Source organism: Eucyclogobius newberryi, unplaced genomic scaffold (genome assembly GCF_026437365.1).
Source record: "Eucyclogobius newberryi isolate DKJ021-1_F unplaced genomic scaffold, fEucNew1.0.hap1 SCAF_3, whole genome shotgun sequence".
NCBI lineage: Eukaryota > Metazoa > Chordata > Actinopteri > Gobiiformes > Gobiidae > Eucyclogobius > Eucyclogobius newberryi.
Genome location: NW_027315945.1, coordinates 4,207,962 through 4,212,592, shown reverse-complemented (window position 1 = coordinate 4,212,592; position 4,631 = coordinate 4,207,962).

Here is a 4,631-nt window from a genome sequence, read left to right as displayed (position 1 = left end):
ATCCTTTGCAGCACCTGGTCCTTCCCTGCTCTGCTCAGCGCTGCTGTGCTGCAGGAGTGTCTCGTGCGCAAAACTTAACATATTTAACCTGAGCAGAGGTCAGAGCGAGGAAAAAGTGTTTTTAGTAAAAACATGGAAGAAAGAAAGGAGATGGTTTTGTGGACGTTAGAGCTGTGCAAATTATTCTGAAATTATTGGAAGCTGCAGTAACAACGGGCGTGTCCTGTTGCCACAGTAACAGATGAACAAACCCTCCAGCTCAGCTGCCGTTAGAACTAATTTCCACATCAAGTGTAATGAGTTTGCATTATTCTTTAATGACAAAGTTCAGGGCATTAAATATGCTATAAATCCCACAATTCAAAAAATTACCCTAAAACCACCAAGACACTTAGAGCTAACTCACTTTGCACCTGTAACTGACAAAACTGTCCATGAGATCATCACCAGTCTGAGTTCATCTACATGCTGCCTCCATGTGTGAGCCTCCAGATTTCTAAAGTCTGTGCTGAAGAGTTTGTTAGCATCACTCACATAGTTAACATGTCGCTTCAATCTGGAACATTCCCAATGTCTTTGAGTGGTCATAAAGCCTCTCCTAAAGAAGAGCAGTCTTGATGCTGCAGTCCTGAGTCAGGACAGGTCCATCTCTAATCTGCCATTTTGGGGCAAAGTCCTTGAAAAGGTTGTTTACCAACAGCTCACAGATTTCCTCTTAATAAACAACTCATTTGATGTTTTTCAGTCATGTTTTAGACCTCATCACAGCACTGAGACTGCTCTTGTCAAGGTGACAAATGACATCCGCCTGAACACTGACACGGGCAAAGCCTCAGTCTTAATTCTGTTAGATCTGAGTGCTGCTTTTGACACTGTCGATCATGGGATCCTCTTACAGAGACTAGAGGACTGGGTGGGCATCACTGGCACTGCCCTAAACTGGTTAAGGTCCTATCTGGAAGACAGGAAGTACTTTGTTGAAATTGGTAGCTGTGTCTCAGACCACATGACCCTGACCTGTGAGATGCCCCAAGGGTCAGTCCTGGGTCCCCTTCTGTTCAACCTCTACATGCTGCCGTTAGGTCAGTTGATACGCAGTGAAAATGTGTCCTATCACAATTATGCAGACGAGTCAGATCTATGTTTCACTGTCGCAGGTGAATATGGACCAGTGGATTCACTCTGTCACTGCATCCAACAGATCAGTGTGTGGATGCAAAACAACTTTCTCCAGCTGAACTCAGACAAGACTGAAATCATCGTTTTTGTCACAGAAACAAAGAGAAAATGTTAGCGTCACCTCCAGAGTCTCGTTCTAAAACCTACAAACCAAGTTAGAAATCTGGGGGTAATAATGGACTCAGACTTGAACTTTAACATACACATCACATCAATAACATCAGCAGCTTTTTACCATCTAAAAAACATTGCCAAAATCAAAAATATAGCGTCTAAACCAGATTTAGAGAGACTTATCCATGTGTTTGTCTCCAGTAGATTAGACTGTAACGGCCGCTCACTGGTCGCTCCAAACGAGCTGTAAAACAGCTGCAGTTCATCCAGAACGCTGCTGCTCGGGTCCTGACTAGAACCAGGAAGTACCATCACATTAGTCCTGTTCTCAGGTCTCTGCACTGCCCCCTGTGGCTCAGAGAAGAGACTTTAAAGCAGCTCTGCTTGTGTACAAGTCTCTCCATGGCCTAGCACCAAAGTACATCTCAGACATGTTAGTGCCATATGAACCATCTCGGACTCTGAGGACCTCAGGGACCGGCCTCCTGCTGGTGCCAGAGTCAGGACTAAACATGACCGGCCTCCTGCTGGTGCCAGAGTCAGGACTAAACATGGACCGGCCTTCTGCTGGTGCCAGAGTCAGGACTAAACATGGACCGGCCTCCTGCTGGTGCCAGAGTCAGGACTAAACATGGACCGGCCTCCTGCTGGTGCCAGAGTCGGGACTAAACATGGACCGGCCTCCTGCTGGTGCCAGAGTCAGGACTAAACATGGACCGGCCTCCTGCTGGTGCCAGAGTCGGGACTAAACATGGACCGGCCTCCTGCTGGTGCCAGAGTCAGGACTAAACATGGAGAATCTGTGTTTCAGTTTTATGCAGATATAATCTGGAACATTCTTCCTGAAGATGTGAGACAGGTTCTACTCTGTCAATGTTCAAATCTAAACTAAAAACAGTTTTGTTTAGCTGTGCATATGACTGAAAGGATTTTTCTGTGCACTCTTCGCTTTTATTTCTTAAACTGTTTTGTGATTTATGTAATTTCTTTGTGATTTGAGTGCATTTTTTCCATGTTGTGTATGAAATGTGCTCCACAAATAAACTTGTCTTGCCTAAAAGCGGCACTAATGTGGAGCTAACAACTAGAAAACGATCTGCTGTGATGTCAGCTCTGTGAGGAAAACATCCAGGAAAACAGCTCATATTGAGTTGTTTCAGCGATATCAAGGTTTCATATCAGAATCATAATATGGACTCAGTCTTTCACCTGCAACTGTGTCCACGAAGAACTATTACTGGGCTATATTAAGCCATTTCATTTTTTATAACGTTTAATGTTTTAATGCCTGAGTGTTGAAGTTGGCCCGAAATGAGTTTGATGCTTCTGGTCTACAACATAAGACGCCTTGATGGAGACATGTCCCCGAGCTGCATCACGGCTCGGGGACACGCCTCCACACTCATGCCCAGCCACATTGGAGGGACATTTACAGACAAACTTCAGGGACAATAAAGTCTCCTTTAACCTTAGCAATACAAACAATGCAGAATATGAAGAGTTTTGTTCTTCAAACCCTTCTGAAGGCGTGGCGCCCTGTAAGGATGTGTCCCGCAGCTCGTCTTTGTGCAGCACTTTAATCCTTGGAGCCACGACCCACGATTTTGAGCCTCGACTGAAGATTTTCTCCTCGACCCGTGACGTTTCAGCCTGAATCGTGACGTTTCAGCCTGAATCGTGCGGTGGACGTCCGGCTCGGCTCAGGTGTGAAGAAGGAGCACTTCCTGGATTACCTAATGACATCGCAATGTGAACCAGAGCTGCTTCATCAGGTAAAATGCAGGGTTCCCTTAAAAGGTGCACTGTGTTACTTTTCTGCTGGACGATATGTCACTTCTTTGTTTCCATGGTGATTCCGTTGCTTTGTATAGAATGTTCCACAGTGTGGCAGAAAGTTTAGTTCAGGAAATAGCATTATAATAAAAGCTCTACTTTAAATTGAACCTTTAGAAACGTTCTTTAAGGGTTCAGCTCCCTTATGCAACACGTCCATGACCTTTCCCCAATTGAAAAGATTAAATATGTCTTAAATTGTTGATCGCTATAGCAACAGTCCCAGATCCTCATCATTCTGAAACACATGTGACGCTCCAAAGTTTATCCAAAGTCTTTGTTGTATTTAAAACACTTCAAACACTTTAGCAGCTAAAATCCAGTGTTTATCAATGAGAACTGAAGTGTGGCCTGTGGCTCTGCTCCCACACTCCCCCAACTGTCCCCCCCGACTGTCCCCCCAACTGTCCCCCCAACTGTCCTCCCCAACTGTCCCCCCAACTGTCCTCCCCAACTGTCCCCCCCAACTGTCCCCCCAGACTGTCCCCCCAACTGTCCTCCCCAACTGTCCCCCCCGACTGTCCCCCCAACTGTCCCCCCAACTGTCTTCCCCAACTGTCCCCCCAACTGTCCTCCCCAACTGTCCCCCCCAACTGTCCCCCCAGACTGTCCCCCCAACTGTCCTCCCCAACTGTCCCCCCCGACTGTCCCCCCAACTGTCCTCCCCAACTGTCCCCCCCGACTGTCCCCCCAACTGTCCCCCCAACTGTCTTCCCCAACTGTCCCCCCAACTGTCCTCCCCAACTGTCCCCCCCAACTGTCCCCCCAGACTGTCCCCCCAACTGTCCTCCCCAACTGTCCCCCCCGACTGTCCCCCCAACTGTCCTCCCCAACTGTCCCCCCCGACTGTCCCCCCAACTGTCCCCCCAACTGTCTTCCCCAACTGTCCCCCCAACTGTCCTCCCCAACTGTCCCCCCCAACTGTCCCCCCAGACTGTCCCCCCAACTGTCCTCCCCAACTGTCCCCCCCGACTGTCCCCCCAACTGTCCTCCCCAACTGTCCCCCCCGACTGTCCCCCCCCGACTGTCCCCCCAACTGTCCTCCCCAACTGTCCCCCCCGACTGTCCCCCCTGACTGTCCCCCCAACTGTCCTCCCCAACTGTCCCCCCTGACTGTCCCCCCCGACTGTCCCCACCTACTGTCCCCCCCGTCCCCCCCTGACTCTCCCCTCCTGACTGTCCCCCCTACTGTCCCCCGACTGTCCCCCCCGTCCCCCCCTGACTCTCCCCTCCTGACTGTCCCCCCCTGACTGTCCCCCCTACTGTCCCCCCCGTCCCCCCCTGACTCTCCCCTCCTGACTGTCCCCCCCTGACTGTTCAGGTGTCCAGTGAAGTCCAGTGAAAAAGATCACGTTAAATAGTTTCAACTTCGTAAAATGAAAATGTTATTGATATAGTTTTATCCTTTCAATTTGAAGTAAGCTCAGTTTAAAACATACACAACATTAGAAGGCCCATATCAAACACATTTCTTTATTGTTTGTATGATATTGTGTGTATGATAT